Source organism: Pan paniscus, chromosome 12 (genome assembly GCF_029289425.2).
Source record: "Pan paniscus chromosome 12, NHGRI_mPanPan1-v2.0_pri, whole genome shotgun sequence".
Lineage (NCBI taxonomy): Eukaryota > Metazoa > Chordata > Mammalia > Primates > Hominidae > Pan > Pan paniscus.
In genome coordinates this window covers 49595618-49613782 of record NC_073261.2, presented here as the reverse complement: position 1 = coordinate 49613782, position 18165 = coordinate 49595618, and the positions used below count along the sequence as shown (strand labels likewise).

General features: G+C 37.0%; 1 protein-coding gene across 2 annotated transcripts in view; it reads right to left on the bottom strand.

Moving 5' to 3' along the window:
- The window catches only part of LRRTM4 (leucine rich repeat transmembrane neuronal 4), a 786543-nt gene that overhangs the window by 3672 nt on the left and 764706 nt on the right, over positions 1-18165 (bottom strand). The gene's annotated exons all lie outside the window — the stretch shown is intronic.

Here is an 18165-nt window from a genome sequence, read left to right as displayed (position 1 = left end):
TTAGATTAAAGCAATGTTTTCTATGCGCAAATGCAACTCATTAGTAGGTTATGAAATCAATTTTGTGAATCCAAATAAGCATTTAAAAAATTAAATTAGCTAGAATAGAAAGTATCAGAGTATAGAGTAAAGATAAGTTGTTCATAAGAGTTTTGTTTTAAATTTATGTATGTGCATATCAATGTGTGTACTGGGACACATTTTGAAGTTTGAAAATTGGGAATCATGGTAGACCATGTTTTTGAAAAAATACTTGATCAAAGCACATATTCAGATTACAATTTATTTTACAGTGACTGGCAATAGCCTAGATAAATTCTCATTCTGTTTTTACTATTCACTTCTATTAACTTGTATAATTCACCGTTTTTCACAATGAGTTGGAAAATTAAATCAATATGTAATGCTTTGTTTCTGATTTGTTGTTGTTTTACCTCTAAAGGAAGGTAAAAACTATTTTCAGGAAGTCTTTTACAAAATAGTAACAAGAGTATTTCTCATCAAACAAGCTATTGATAAAATCTTGAATATGCCATTCTATTCTGTAAAAAGGAGAATTGCAAAAAATACATACTAGGTCAGAGTTGTGATTGATAGTGATATTTTAAAAATTGGACCTTAATTTCTGTGCTGACAGAGAGAGCTAGGAACAGACTGTAAAGTGACATGGCCGAATTACTAGATACTAAATAAAAGTTAGCTCTAATCTCCCTCACCCCAAGTCTATCGTTTTGTTTTGTTTTTATTATTTCTTATTCAATGAGACCTCTTTCCATCAGTACAGGTTCAGACGTAAAATGTTTGCCAGCGGGACCTATTTTAGGAAACCTCATAGGATTTTTCAGGATGTCAGATTCCTGGAGATATGTGGGATTGGTGCCATGGGTCACTTATACTCCAAGAAAGCATTGAAATGTAAGAAGACACTTTGTGCTGACATTTCAGCGGGAAGAATGCTTTCAAAAGGGATTTCCTAAGAGTAATACAGCCCATTCGTACTCTCTTGTTAACTGGTGAAGTAACATAACTTGAAAATCACATAAAAATTCAGCAAATTATTTCCAAATGGAAACAACATTCACTGATTATAGAACATTTATTCTACACTTTAACTTAAATAAATGACTAATTTTCTACAAATTAGCCAAATTACTAAAAGACATCAACATGAACATTAAACATGGGTTGTGGTTTTGTTCACCGTCTTGTAGCTCTGTCAATGGTCTTCACAAAGAAGAGATACTTGAATTCACAAACATGTATAGAACAGTGAATGTGAGATGAAATCAGGGCCTTAGGGATCTTTTTGCACAACCAGGTGAATCTACAGATGAAAATAAGTAGCTCATAAGTGAACATTGTTGAATTTGCAATGTTTACTTAAAGCCTTTTAATTTAAACTACAGTGGGAGAGAACAATTTCATAGCTAAGAAATCATGGTATTTGTCTTCGAATTAAGTTGACTTAAAAGTCAAGGGACCTGCATTAACTGCAAAGCTTTAGGTTTACATATTACACCATTTCTGAACTGAGAAAATTTGTTTTGCTATTACAATTGCAGTTTATTTTTTTACAGCACTTAAACTAGGGCTCATGTCATTTTCTCTATTGTAATTGAGGCAGGCTTAAAACCTCTTGGAGAGTAAAAACCATTGTAAAGTTCCCTCCTGCACAGCAGACCAATAGCAAGAATTCAAAAGCCAAGTGCATTGGCAAGCTTTGAAAGAGTATCTGAAATGTTTGCTCTTTTACTCTTCAAGTGTATTCTATAGGGCACTATGTAATCAACTGAATTCATGGTTTCTGAGGAGCTCAGAGGCTGAGGTCTTGTACTTTACAGTAATAGTGTACAGTACATTAACCACCTGGGTCCCTGTGTGTGTCATTGTTTCCTTTTCAGTAGTCAAAACAAAGTATTCTTAAGTTTTGCTTAATTCAGATTTGGTATTTTTGTAAATGTGTTCTCAGAGCCTCTCCAAATGGTTCTGTGTTCCATCAGCTCTCTGATGAGCTCCACTCTATAGCACAGCAGAACAACACTATTTAAAGATGTCCTCGTTAGAACACTTGACTGCTCATTGACTGCATTGGAAGCTGCACTTTATTTACAGATAATGGATGTGGAGCATAGAATTTAAAAATCACATAGAGAAATATATTCTACTATTCTGAAATTCTGCTGTTTGCTACTCTGAAGTATATGAGCAATTTAACATAAATCACATTAAATTGTTCTTTCATTCAGGGATAGTTTAAATCTGAAGTAGGTTGTGAAAGGGAGGAACCATTATGACTAATTATAAGTCACTTTAATCCTCTTGAGTTTCAAGTAACTCCTCTGAAAATAGGGATAATAATGACAACTCATTGACCTCTATAAATTTCAGAAGATGCTGAAAGTATTCCCTGATACTGAACAAAGAAGGAATACACTGAAGGGCCATAGTCACACTCTGGTTTTACTCAACACTGACAGTGTCTTTCTTGAAAGGTGACATGTCTTTTGTCTTACAGTTTCCATTTAGAGAGATGCTAGCACATGATGGCTCATAGATTGGCTCATTAACAAGCCCTTCAGTCCTATTTTCTGTGCTAAGAAGCTAAGAAACTTTTGTGTATGTTCTGGTTTTCTAAAAACATCATTTATTGTTCAGCTCGAGTATTTTTTTCTTCAAATACAATGAAGAAGTTAAAAGTGACACATTTTTTTCAATTATAGGGGTTCATAGTGTTAGTAATTCAAAAAGAGAAGTTAGGGAGAGAGCGTATTTTTCAATGTTGGGAGGCAGGGTAATTATAGAGGACTATGTGGAGTTTCACAATCTGAAAATTGATTCAAATCCCATAATTCTAAATCTACCATAATTATATTTAAAGTGAGAAATGTATAGTAAATGTGAGAGCAATGTGAAATGGACTCTTGATATATATGATTGTGAAAGGCTTTTGAAGTTCAGTTTTGTTATGAGCATGAAATTCCAATATTGTGACCCTCTTTTCTCAAAGGTATTAGCATTAGTTGTAAGTCGTTTAAGAGTCGGATCATTTTAAAATTACCATGGACTATCATTGGTCTTATTTGTTAACTTTTCATGAATATTGTTCACATTTCAGCATGAGTTCTTTCAATTGAAGTCATAAAAAGTTGATTTTCAATTTTCTAAATGACATTTCCTCTCTAATTTTCAGAATTAAAGGATAGTGTCTAACTACTCAGGGCATTAAAAAGTACCACTATATAAATCCAGATAAAGAATTCAATGCAGTTGAATTGCTTAATGAAGATAGACACTTCACTTATTGAAAGTAAAATTAATTTTAAAATGAATGTCCATAGCTAAATGAATATATAACTTAGCTGTTATTCTACTGGCTATATTAGTATGTGACAAGAATGGACAAGGAATAAGTACATGTAAACAAGTTTGGGTACTGGTTTTTTTCAAGAACTTTTATTAAACTGATAGAACCTCAACTCATTTAACTTAGACAAAAGGGAAATTTAATTGGCTCATAGAATACAAGAAAGGATATAATGGCTAAACTAAAGGATGAGCAAAGATAGCACTGAGTATTAGGAACAACTGAACCTAGGAACACAATGTCATCAGCATCCTCTCAGGGTCCTGTCAATCAAACATGCCTGATAGTTTCAGCATGTTATCTTCATATCCTGGCTGCCAAATGGCTTCCTGCACCTGACAGACATGTAAGTGTGAAAGCTCCCAAGTTTTACGTATTCCACTTATGGTAGATTACATTATGGCTACAGTTATTTCTAGCACCCCTCACCAATAGGTGAGGTGTCTACTTTCCTTTGCCTAGAATACAGGCTGGCCTTGTAACTTCTCTTGACCACTATAACACAGTGACAGTGACATTATGTGAGTTCCAGGAGCCTAACCTATCTAGCCATTACCCTGCGAACATGCTTAGATTATTTTGCCAGAGGATGGAGGCTATGTGGAATGACTGGCATGTTAGACCAGCCAGTCTCTGCAGCACTCACGGGAGCTCATCACAAGCACATATGCACAACAGCAAAGTCCGCAAAAGACCCTAGATATGCAGAATTGCTCAGCTAAGCCTAGCTCATATTGCCAACCTCCACAGACTCAAATATATGTTTTCTGTTGTAAGCCAATCAGTTTTGGTGTGATTTGTTATACAGTAAAACCAGTAGAGCAGCTTCCATTACCAAAAAGGACTATATCATGTGGTCCCTGGTACCACTTTCATTAATACATGAAAAGATCTTGATTATTTTATCTTAGTTGTCTATCCCTGACCATTTTACTATACTTACAATGTTCAATATTTTTATAGATTAAGTTGAATCAACTTCTCAGTTCTGGTCATGGGGAGGAAGTTTTGCAAAGATAAGACAGCTCCCAGACAACTAAAAATTGATTATTCTGATGACTAGAAAACTTATTTTACAACACTATTTTGAGAAAGTACCTTAAGCTCAAAAGTTAACTGTTCTGTATTAAGATGGAAATTTGAGTCCTGATCTGTGATTACTAACTCCAATTTCCCATCCCAGTGTTTTGTAAAATGAAGTGTTTTTAGTTTTTTCGTGTTTCTTTTTTCATCACCAAACCAAAACTCTTAGAAACTTCTGCAAGACAGAGAGGACAATATACTAAACAAAAAATGTTCTAGCATATCGTTCGATGCAGCTATAGAAAAAACTGGAGAAAAATTATTTGCAAAACTATGAATCTCTCACTAGCATGGTGTATCCAGGGCTGGTAAAGAAGGAGAAAAATGCAGAGTTTTGAGCAGTTCCCTGAACCTGTGTAAAATGAGAGAGAGCACTGGAGTTATAGGAAGAAAAGGAGCCTCAGCCTTACTCACAGGGTTCACGTTATAGAATACTAAGGAAAGCAAGGGCATATCTGAACCCGGAAACTCACATTCTATTTGTAAACTAAAATTAAACTAAGCCCTCCAAACTGACTGAACATACCTTCTTTTGGCCCAGGGCACCTAGAAAAAAACTGAGTTCCTGGCCATGGCAAAACAGGAGGTCAGACATGCCTCATTATACCCACTCCCTGGGGAAGTTTAAACACAAGTGACCAGCATTAATGTTAAAAAAGCTATCATAAGACTGAAAGAGCAGATGCTTTGTGGCAATAAGATACCAAATTATAGGCAAGACCTAAGGCCATGCCAGGCAAGGATTAAGTCATGCACCCCTACAGATCATTTTGACCCAGTATGCTGTGGTTTGCTCTCACAGCCTGACTCTAGCACAGTATCACATGATAATTGGTAGGCTTCTTTATCTTAACTTAAACATTCCTTTTTGTGAACTTCAAGTTTTTAGACATAGCTTTGTTCCTTCAATCATTTGCAAATTAAAGAATCTCTGAATCCACCTACGACCTGTAAGCCCTGGCTTCTGTATATTCTGACTTTTTTGGGCCAAACCAATGAATGACCTCCATGTATTGATTCATGAGTTTGCCTGTAATGTTTGCTTCCCTAAATTGTATAAAACAGAGTTGCATTCTGACTGCCTAGTGACCACTTACTCAAGGCTTCTTGGGTTTATCTTTTCTCCAGGCTGTGCTCTCTCATATTGAATTAGAATAAACCTCTTTGAACAATTTAAAAGAGTTTGATTTGTTCTATCATCATATTTAAAGAAGGTAATTATTCAAGTGACTTCCTAAAACAAAATCTCTCTCCCTACTGTTTTATTTCTTGTTCATCTGCCTTCACCTGTAGCAGTTTTTTCTTTCCCCAATGTCATAGTCAACTGGTTCATTCATCAAACCAAACCTCTCTTTAAATAGAGGCCCACGCAATCTCTGAGCTCCTAATATTTGATATACACAAAAACCTCCCTCCCTAAAGAGAAGCTATAATAGAGAAAAATCTCCAGAAATAAGAAAAATTCAAGAATTCGAAAGAAGACGAGGAAGGCAAGATTTACTAAAAATGAATGAAAATAGAAACAATTTAAAATGTATTCTCATTGAACTCCCTCATCTAAAACATTGCTCAGATACTTAGATATTTGCTGAATGAAAGAACAATAATCATACCCTTTCTTTATTTTGTTTTGAAGATGGAATAAATAATAAATCTAAAAAATAATCTAATTTATGGAATAATTCATTAAATTTATTAACATTTATTTTAGAAAATCTTAAAAGGAAAACAAGAAGACAGTGGTGCAAATTGATGCCTCATTTCCATTTCTTTTCTTATGGGCTAAAGTATGTATAGCAGATTGAGCATGTAAAATGTACAATACTCAACACACTAGATGTTGGCTTTTTACACTGATTGGACTATTGGGACAATTTTAAACTTTCATTTTGACAAAAATTTCTCTATAGCATTTGTTTGTCTTGTCCTGTTGTTATTTAGAGGTGGGAACATGTACTATTTGTGTACTCAACAGTTATCCAAATTTTAACTTTTAAGTCAGTCAGGGGATAAGAGAACAAAACATCCGTTTCCATCTTTATTGCTCTCCTACCAGGATTTGTTGTCTGTGAGGTGCCCAGAGAGTTGATTAAATTAATGAATGAGGTACTAGCCATCTTTGAAGTTAGCTTTGACTCCATTAACTGGGAAGCTTATTACATTAGCAGCACTCACGGCATTCAGTGAGGTTTTAGGCTAATGAGCTGGATTAATTAGCTGGTATTAATTTCTAAAGGCTTTCCTTCGGTAGCTCTGGCCTCTAAATTAGAATGAGTAAAGTCTCCCCAATAGTGCATTGTAAGCAAACAACCTGTTTAAGTGAATCTACATAAATTTGCCTCCAAAGTACTTACTACAAAATAGAGATGATAGAATTTCCAATCACATAACTTTCTCCTTTGTGAAAAAAAAATTGTAGAAGTTTTAATGACATACAGAAGACAAGTTTCTCCTAAAACGGAAAACAGTGATTATTACTTGGGCCCAAATTCCCTCCAGGAAAATTAAAACCATGCAAAAGTAAACAAACAGAAACAAATCCTATCAGCCTATACAACAGGATCAATTTAAGATATGTTTGTTTTAATCCCTTCTCAGCAATTTGAAAAAGGAAATGAAAGCAGGAATGCCAGTACTAAGAAGGTGTAATAGGCATTACAGAGTTTTCCATTCAAGTTCACTTGCAGTTTCTCCAATATTTAGAGTAGCCTATTTCAGTTTCCATATGAATTTGTGTAGTCTTCAATTTGGATCTATATAAAACCATTTCTAGTGCCCTTAACTTGTTTTACCTAAGAACATGCATCTTGCCTGAGCAGGATGCAACTGATTTGCTTGCCTTTTGCAGATTTTGAACATATATTCACTTCGTGACCCTCCCAGGGCCTCCAATCTGACAGTGCAGTGGGCATTCAGTAAAACCCAGGAAATTAGTTAACAAATGTAAAAGTGAAATGAAATTCACATGTAAGTGAGGTGATTGAATTTCTTTCTATCATGTACCTCTGTAAAGCAGAATTGCATATCCCATGGTAAAAGTTTAGAACCTACAGACTGACACAGAAGGAAGAAAACTGCAGAGGACATACACATGCTTGATACAGTGAAATGATTACCATGAGTCTAATAGAGTACAAATGTAACTTCTTGGAAGACTGGCTGGTCTTCATGAAAAGAGGCATTGAGATGTATTTTTAATTACAAAAAGGGGAGAAGCCCATTTAGAAAATGCAATTAAAATTTTTATTCTGATTGACTATATTTTGGAACAACATGGCAGAATGACTCACAAATAATACTGGTCTCATATTTTAAATAAAATGTGTAAAGGTCTAGGTTAATACCTGGATCCCTGCCATACAGTGTATGCTATTAAGGAGTAATTATATGAAAGTGAATTTGCCATAATAGTTCATTTATTTATGTATTCATTTCATTATTCACCTGGTAAATATTTATCACAGAGGTTGGCAAACTTTTTCTATAAAGGGTCAATAGTAAACATTTTAGACTTGCAACCCATACAGTCTCTACCATAACTACTGCAGTCTGTAACAACCACTCAAGTCTGCCTTTATCATGAGAGAATAGGCTTGGACAAAACATAAATGAATGAACATGACTGTTTCCATAAAACTTTACAAACAGTGACTTGGGATTTCATTTAATGTTCATGTGTTAAAAAATATTTATTTTCATTTGATTTTTTTGTTTCTAACCATTAAAAAAACTAAAATCATTTAGGTTGTGGGCCAATTTTCTGAGAGTTAGGCCTTGTGCTAGGAGCTGGGTATATAAAGAAGAATAAAGTAAGGGTGCTGTACTCAAGGAGTTTATTAAGAACTGACAGAATGAGACAAACCTAATTCCACTTCCCTGTGGTTTAGACTGCATAATACAAATCAGTAAAGCCGAGGTAGAAAAGCACTCCCAGCTGGCAGGCACTGCAGATTTCACTGTGAAGATCCAGGTCTTCTCTAGAATAAAGCTCTCAGTGCATCCCAGACAATGAGCTGGACTCATGTAACCTTGGTACTTGGAAGTCAGACTTGAACCTTCAGTTGGGAGTGCTGAAGTCACTATTCAGGTCATTTAGATCAAACATGATCTGGCAGGATAAAAGCCCACTGACCTTTTAGAGATGATCTTACAGGGACACTCTTAAGCCAGCAAACCTGCCCCTGGGTGTGTGATGGCTTATAACTCAAGGCCTGGGAGAACTTTGGTGATTTTGTAAAAGGGGTCAGGTTCACGAGTTATCTAATCATAAACAATGTTTTTTTTCCAGCTATTGTATGTGTGTGTGTGTGTGTGTGTGTGTGTGTGTGTATGTATGTAGAAGTCAAAAATAAGACTTCGTTTTATTTCTCAATTTCACCAAGCCTTTTCCTCCTGTACTTGGACTTTTGTATTCACTATTCTCTGCTTGGGATCTCCTTCCCCTCCAACCCCATTTTTCTGCAATGGGCTTGAGTTTCAGCGTAAATGTCATGCTTCTAGAGGGGCCTTCTCTAACCACCTGTTTAAAATGTCACCCCACCCTGATTCACATATGTAAACCATTTCCTGTTTCAATTCCTTGTTGATTTTCTTCATAGCATTTTTTAAAAATGTTAAATATTCTTAATGATGCTCATGTTTCTCCTTTGCTAATAGTTTACCCCAAAGTAAGCTTTACGATGTCAGAAAACTTCTATGACAAGTTTGCTGCTGTGTGTAGAATGCTTCAATAAATATGTGCTATAAGAATGTATGAATTTGAGAGATATTTATTAGAGAATTGAGTTGTATTTGGAAGAAGTTTACCTCTAAAGCTGTGAGCATCTCCCTTTCCTTTTCCTTTCTGTACGATCTCCCACCAATTCTTACCTTCAAATTAAAACAGGAGATCTAGAATCACAGGCCACCGTTTTCAGTCTACAAATATTTGCATACCTGGCACTGTGATGAAAGCTAAAGATATTAGAATGACTAAAGCTGTCCATAACCTTAAGGAACCTGTAGTCTAATATGGAATACAAAGATAAGCAGATTTTTGTAATGTAATTTCATTTGTGGTGAAATGCCATATTGGAGATGTGTGAAAAGTGGCAAGGAAGGAAAGAAGAGGGAAGGAGATGACTGTCAGGTGGTTTCTGAGCCAAAGAATGGGTGCTTACGAAGTCAGCAAGAGATAGACTGCTGGTACGTGTAGCTTCCATATACAGACAGCACGTCTGCTACTGCTACCCTGGTAGCTGGCCACATATGTACAATAAACAGCCTACTACCCAGGTTGTACACATCAAAAAGCTACTCATTGTCAAATCTCGGTGTATCCAATTCACCCACAACTTGCTCTTGTATAGAATGGAACACCCTTGATCACTTTAGCCATTATCCTCACCTTCCAGCCCAACACTGACTTAGCGTTTTGTAAAAAAATCATCTCCACCTTCTAATGAGCAGTAAAAACTAACCATAGGCCTGGGATGTGTAAGGACAGGTTGTTAATGTGGCTGCTTTCTCAGCTGCTGCTGAAAAACAAAACAACCCCTGCCACCCCGATTCAGAAGCCAAGAGGAGTCATTTGAGATTTCTTCCGCCATCCGAAGTGCCTTTAGAGCAGTGGTTCTCAGTCCTGGCTGCAACTTTGACAAATCTGTAGTGATTTTAAAAATACTTGTCTGGTCCCTATCCTAGATCAATTAAATCAAAATTTCTAGGGTATGGCCCAGGCCACACTATGTTTAGAAAGCATCCCTGGTGATTCAAATGTGCAACCTAGGTTGACAACACCGCTTAATGTTAAACTTAGGTTGCTTTTGCCTAAAGATGTAGGCCCAGCAGGGAGTACACAGTATGATTTAACTAATTCCCTATGCCTGCCTGGAGATTGCTTGACTCAAAACAAAGCAGGCTGCTTCCCAATCAAAAACCACCAAATGCGGTGCACACCTGTGTTTTTTGAGCCTCCAACTAAACTTTCTTTTTTCTTAAGCTCATTACCACTAATTATTCTGTATCACCAATTTGAGCCTCTTCACTTGGCCCTATTTATATCCTTGTTGGTGATTAAACTGCTATCCTCTTAGTTACCATCAATTTGGTTATGTATATATTCTATTCTTTTGTCTAAAGTTAGGTGCAATTCAGTTGGGTAAGTTTAACAGCCATCATTATACACATGTTTTCTAAATAGCTACTTGTAGGTGAATTTACCTTGCAGTGATGGCAAAGTGCCCATAAATGTTCAGTCAGCTGGAGAACTCCTTTGGCTAAACACTTTCACAATCTATTTCTTTTCTTTTTGTAAGTAATTTAATTTACTGAGATGGTAGTAATAGCCCATTCCACTTTGCACTATAGGGAAGAAAGGATATTTTTGTCTACTTAAAAGCTAATAAGGACTCTCACTGTTGAAAAATATTCAAACCTCCCAATTATTTCCATCAAGCGATAAATTTAAAGGAAAAGAAAAAGAATTAAAACCCCAGAGTGTTAGCAAATAAGCAATAATGACAAGGAGAAACTTAGGGGAGGATCATTAAATTTATCTCTGCTTTAAAGCAACCTGATGCTCAAATATTAATATGTAGGGGGACTACAAAAGGATGTCCTCTGACACTGGAAATAATAAGCATTGCCACATAATTCATGAAATTCGCCATTTGTGGTAGTAAATCGTAGGAGGAGATGATCTGTATGTGTGAGACTACGGAGAATAGCTTGCAAAAGCTGTTCTCAGATCGTCCACTCACTCACCCCCAACTACAGCCGCTACCCATGCCAAAGATCACAGGGCTTATTTACTTGGCTCTAACTGTTATACCATGCTCCAGTATGTACCCTCATGGTCACATGCTTGCACTTCTCCATCACTACAGAGCATTACCTTTACAGACTACCTCCATTAGCTCCTATATCAGAATGAAGCTAAATTGAATATCCAGATTGTTTGACATACTCCAGGGGAGTTAGATAAATTCACCACGCTGTACTTTGTTATTTTTCCTGGCCATCACCCAGAATATAAGCTCTTCTGGGCATCTAGACCTCCTCCACACCATTTCTATAATATTATTTTTGTTTTTCTTTGCCCTAATCTTTGTTCTGCTTTTCCTACCAAAAATTCTACCCTCACCTCTCAAACTCTGATTTCATTACTAACTACCCTTCACCCCAAACTACTTCAATGAATGTGTGTCACTTTCTCTGCTGTGTATTATGATTTAATTTTATGTGGCTTCTATATGGAAACTCAAAGTGCCATTTGTAAGGACAGCAGATAATTTGTATTTATCATTCTGAAAACATGAAAAGGCTCCATGATTGTTTTAATTCATCATGCAGCAAAACTCATTGATTTAGACTAATTAAGTAGGACAAGTGTGGTGACTCATGCCTGAAGTGCTAGCACTTTGGAAGGCCTAGGTGGGAGGATTGCTTGAGGCCAGGAATTTGAGACCAGCCTGGGCAACATGGTGGGAACATGGCTCTACACACCACGGTATAACTGTTTAATGAAAGCCATAAATTACACAGCATTTTAAAAAATAGAGTTTATGTCATGTGAAACAGGAAGTTTGTGTTTAAATAACATAACATCAACAAGCTACTAGTGTCTTTTCACTTCTATCCCCTTGATGGGGAGAGTTTATGTAATATGACTGATGGAAAAGAGAGAACTAACTGGTTGTGCAAGTAGAGTCTCAGAAGATTGAGGAGAATAAAACAAATGATAGAATGGCATTCTCTTCCTTTCTATCGCCTAGGATTGAGGAGGTAGGAAGTGATGAAAAGGTTTACAAAAGATTTTGTGACACATTGAACATAAAAGGTGGCATATATTTACTAGGGAGTTTATTCTCCCCTATTCCGGGAAAAAAAAAACAGTGCTCTCGTACCCTTTGTCTAGTTAGTGGCATTAACCCTCTTTGCACTGTGGACTGAATATTTGTGTTTCTCCAAAATTTATTTTTTAAAGCCTTCATCTCAAATGTGGTTGTATTTGGCAATGGGGCCTCTAAGGAAGTAATTAAAGTTAAATGAGGTCACAAGGTGGGTTCCTGATCTGCTAGAATTAGTGTCTTCATGAAAAGAAATAACAGAGAGCTCTCTCTCTGTACTTGGACAAAAACAGTCATGTGAGCACACAGTCTGTGGTCACCCACAACCTAAGAGAAGAGTTCTCAGAGTGAAACCTACCTTAATAGCACCTTAATCTTGGACTTCCGGCTTCCAGAACTGTAAGAAGCAAATTTATGTTGTTTAAGCCACCTAGCCTATGCAGATGAGTTAGGACGATCCAAACATATGAATAGAGATTTTGGTCCTGTGAAGTGGAGTGCTGCTCCAAGAAATAGCTAAAAATGTAGGCATGGTTTTGGATCTGGGTCATGGGTAGAGGCCAGAAGAGTTTAGAGGTACATGCTAGAAAAATACTAGGTCGTCATGAAGAGTTTGTTGGTAGAAATATAGAAGAAGTTAAAGTTAATTCTGGTGCGGAATCACAAATAAAGAAGAGGGTTAGAGGGTATTCTGTACATTGTAGCATGTTTAGAAACACCCCTTGCCTCTACCCACTAGATGTATTATACATATTCTTTTTAGAGAAGATATAAACAATCATAAACAGAATGGTGGTAGAGGTATGGATGATAAAGGTCATTCTGGTCAGGTCTCAGACAGAAGTTAGGAGCAGATGATTGGTCACTGGAGTCTTTGTAAAAAGAACTCAGTTGAATGTGTTGTAGTGTTTAGAGGAAGAAAAATTGTTAGTGATGAAACTGAATATTTAGCTAAGGAGATTTCTAAGCAAAATATTGCAAGTGAATCCTGGATTCTCCTGACTGCCTATAGTAAAACAATGAGATGCAAGACATGAATTGAAGAAGAAATTATTAATCAGAAAGAAACCAGAACTTAAAGATTTGGAGAATTCTCAGCCCATGCATATTGCAAAAAAAAAAAAAAAAAAAAAAAAAGAGAAAGCATGTTCTAAAGAGAACAATAAGGCTGTGACTGGACCATTACTTGATAAAGTGATTAAGAATTATATAAACTGAGGCCGGGCGCAGTGGCTCACGCCTGTAATCCCAGTACTTTGGAAGGCCAAGGTGGGCAGATCACGTGGTCAGGAGATCGAGACCATCCTGGCTAACACGGTGAAACCCTGTCTCTACTAAAAATGCAAAAAATTAGCTGGGCGTGGTGGCGGGCGCCTGTAGTCCCAGCTGCTCCGGAGGCTGAGGCAGGAGAATGGCGTGAACCCGGGAGGCAGAGCTTGCAGTGAGCCGAGATAGAACTACTACACTCCAGCCTGGGCGACAGAGCTAGACTCAGTCTCAAAACAAAACAAAAAAACAAACAAAAAATTATATAAACTGAAACACTGCCAGTTTGAACTAAGGGAGACAGAAAAAGTGGGAAAGAATGAAGAAGACTGCTGAACTTCTAGGATCCCACCAGGAGAGGACTATAGAGCTATCCAGCTGCCAATGTAAGTTTTCCTTCTAGAAAAGGGAAGAAAAAGGAAGGATGACCCAAAGGCTCTTCAGAGATCATCTGGGCTGCCCCTCCCACCATAGGTCCAGGGGAAAAGGCTGATTCCTCCTTGGTTTCAACAAGCCAGGCTGTTTCTGCCTGGAGCCTTGGGGGCAGGACCCCAGCCTGGAAAATTGTGGAAGTGGAGCTGTCGCCTAAAGTCATGGATGTGGAGTCACCACCCAAGTTGGTCCAGAAAATGGACCACCACCCATGTAGGCCTGGAAAGTCAGGAATTGAGCCAAAAAAGATTATTTTTGAGACTTAATATCTAAAGGAGTTTGCCTTGTAGTGGAATTTTTGGGGACCATCACAACTTCCTTTCTTTCTTTTCTCTCTGTTAGAATAGATCGTCTATTCTATGCATGTCACAGCATGATACTTTGGAAGCACGTAATTTGTGTAGTTTCTCAGTTCACAGCTGGAGAGAAATTTTGCCTCAGGATGAACTATACACTTCCATTCTCACCTATATCTGATTTAAGTGATATTATTTGAGAGTTTGGAGTTTATACAGGAAAAAGTTAATGTTTTGGGGGATGCTTGGATGAAATAAATTTATTTTGCATGCAAACAGAACATAAAGTTTTGGGGAAGAGGAGCAGAATATTATGTGTCCTAACCCTCAGTATGGCTATATTTGGAGATAGGGCCTCTAAGGTAGTAACTAAGGCTAAATGAGGTCATAAAGTTGGAATACTGATCCACTAGAATTAGTGCCCTTAACAAGATGAGATGCTAGAGAGTTCTTCTTCTCCCTTTTTCTCTTTCCCCATGTGTACAAAGGAGAAGTCATGTGAGCACACTTGAGATCACTACTGTCTACTAGCCAAAAGAAGGGGCCTCAGAATGAAGCCTTCCTTGCTATCACCTTAAGCTTGGACTTCTGGCCTCCAGGACTGTGAAATAAGCCTCTGTTGTTTAAGCCAACCCATCTGTGGTATTTCATTCTGAGAGCCTGAGCCTGCTAACATAGGCACTGTCACCATGGCCTGGTAAGGCTTTGTATGAAGACATGTGGATGATGTCACAATGATGGAGGAAATGTAGCTGCAGCTGATGAAGCATTTTGTGAGAAAGTATTGTTAGTTCTTCTGCAGGTGTCCAAAAACATTTCTTGAAAGAGAGATGAGTGAAATTCTGCAATTTAATAATTGAGTGGTGGCTTTGGTGGCATTTATCTAATTTATAGACTCTGGACTGAGAGGAAGACCACAAGGATCATTATATTAGCTTCCTCCAGATACTGGGATCTTTCTCCAGAGAAAGTACCTCTGAATTTAGGGAAGAGCCTACAGAAGCATGATCATTTATCCTTTCTTGAACATCTTCCTTCTTTCCCCATTACATAGTACAGATCTTTATAACATTTAAATGAGGCTGGAACTGGGAGGGGGTTATACATGTGGGGAATTGTTCCTTTCTTGTGCTAAGTTACATTTAACATCCAATTGAAATCCAAACTGGAGCCATTTATATATATTTAGGCTCTATTTCTCATGGTATCCAACTGGGGACCATGGCATTAATACATTTTCTTAAGATCCTCTAAGGTGCAGTTCTCCTTGTCTTTCTATGTTATCCCAAAGGACCACAACTACTGAAATGGAGTCCAGGCAACTCTAAATTAATCCATGTCTTTGGATTGCATATTGGCTAACCTCCTTTTACCCCTTCAGTTCTTTTAACCGCCCTTCTCTGCCCTGCATTGTGCCCAAGGAGGCTTGTTCTATGACTAGATTCCTTCATCAAATTCCCTTGCTGTCTGGCTGATTCATTTCTGTAAGTAAGAGGCACCCAGTGCCAATAGGAGAGGTAGTATTTATTTCTTGCTAATCATTCCTGCCTTGCTACAGTTCTGAAGTAACTGGTTTCTGCTACAGCAGTAGTTGTCAACCTGTGGCAATTTTCCTCCTAGGGAACTTTTAGCAGTGTCTGGAGACATTTTTGGTTGTAGAGATTGAGGTCTACTGGCATCTAGTGGGTACAGGCAAGGGGTGTTTCTAAACATGCTACAGTGTGCAGAATACCTTGTACCCCCAAGGAAAAAAGGACTATCTGATCTAAAATGTCAAAAGTGCAGCTGCTGAGAAACCCTAGGCTATAAATATAGATCTTGCTAGATGAGCCCTCTAGACAAGCCCTCCTTCACAGCTACAGCTCCTACCTAGATCTGATAACCCTGCATCTTCACTTTATCTCTTCAGGCCTAGTGGAGTGGTAAGAGATTCCTGTTGTTTCTGTTTGAGTTTTTCACCACCCTTTGCAGATCCTCCCCTTAACACTACTCCTATTTCTACAAAATTCCCTCTATTAAATTCTCTTTTTATTCAAACTTTTGAGTGTCCAGTATTTCTTTCTGGGATTCTGACTGACATGTAGTTCAGGTGCACATGCAGCAATTTATATGGACGTTTAACATCATCTTAATTTGTGTATTACATTAGAGGTGGAATGACAAACTTCTTTCATCTGTACTAATTGCTAACATTTATTGAGGGATGTCTCTGTGTCACCCATCTTTATGAGTGCTTTATGTGAATTGAAAACTCATTTAGTGTTCACAGCAATGCTATAATTGGGGTGGTAATAGGATTCCCATTTAAAAAATGGTAAAATTGAGGCACAGGTGTGAAATGAATTGCCCAAGATCACATACTGAAAGTGGTTCTTAAGACTTGTGCTCAAATACTATCTCGTGTAGATACTCTGCCTTCAGAAATAAACCACTCTATAATATCTAAAGCTACAGTTGGCTGTAGTTTATCATCCAAGTGTGAATCACAAACAGATTTTCAGGGTAGCATTCAAGGCAAGTCTTGATGGCAATCCATGCTCCCACTCTGCATAGCATTTCATTTTCTCTTTCTTTTACTTCTCTTCCTTAACTTCTTTCCTCCTGTCCTGCTTCCCTTTTTCTCTTCCTTTGTTCTTCTTTTATTTTTACGTGCCTCTTCACATCTACTCTTGCCTATTTTTGCAAAATGCAGGTTTGTCTCTGGCACCTAAATGTTAAAATGGACTGAGTTCCGTCTTTTGAGTCAGAATGACATGCAAACCATCAGCAGCAGAAAGAATCTATAAAATATTAATTAAGCCTATTCCTGGGATTTAATGAAATGTTAGGCATAAAATCATTTAAACATTAATTTTCTAAGTGCCAGTCCCTTGAAATGACAATATAAGCCAATTTCATAAGAAATTTGTGACATAATCGATTGATTCTTAAAGACTATACTCAGGAAACAGAAAAAGCAGGTTTTAATTTATGTGCATATTATATAGAGATAGAATCTTTTTAAAAAGACAAAGTGATATAATTTATGTAAGGCCTTTGGTTTGAAAATATAAAATGTTGCTATTTGAAAGTAATAGCTTCTCTTCTCTAAGAAATTATGACAATAGAGGAAAAGTATATTGGTTTCTTTACATGCAACAATTCTACGAATGGTAACTTCTTCTACCTATTTTTCACAACAAATACACACAACACTTAATATCAAAAGCTTAGTCCGGCCAACACTATGATAGATTGATGCATTGGTGGATGAGTGAAATTAGATTTTTTCTTTAGAATAAATATTGGCTTTTCATAGGTCAATTCAGAGTTTAAAGCATGCAAAAGAACTACCCAGGAAGTGACGATTTCTTCAAAGAGGCATAAATACTCTTTCTAGAGATATACAAATTATCCATGTTTGGGGAAAACATTTTTTTCCCCAATTTCTATGGCTAATTGAGAGAAAGCACAACATAAATGTCCTAAATTTATATATGGAAAGAGTTAGGACTGGAAGTTTATGATTGTAAATTCAAAGAGCTCTTCTATTTTTTCCTCTTATAGGTACAAATATATCCTCAAAAATTAGGCAAATAAAAAATCCCTTATTATTTATGGCAACTTTCTCCAAATATCTTTCATGCAGTACGAGAACAAAGATATTCTCACTAGGCATTGTGGAGACTTCACTGAAATTTGGATCTGATTCCTCCTGCATGAAACCGGTAAAGATTTCTGAATGATTTGGAGAGATTAATTGCTTTTTTCATTATTTGTAGGCTATAGAATGTGCTGGGGACATGCTATATTGAAATTCAGATAAAACTGACACAAAGAAATGTCTTATCTTGATGTACACATCACTCTAGTTAGTGTTACAAAGAGGTTTGAACAAAGATACCAAACGAAGCAT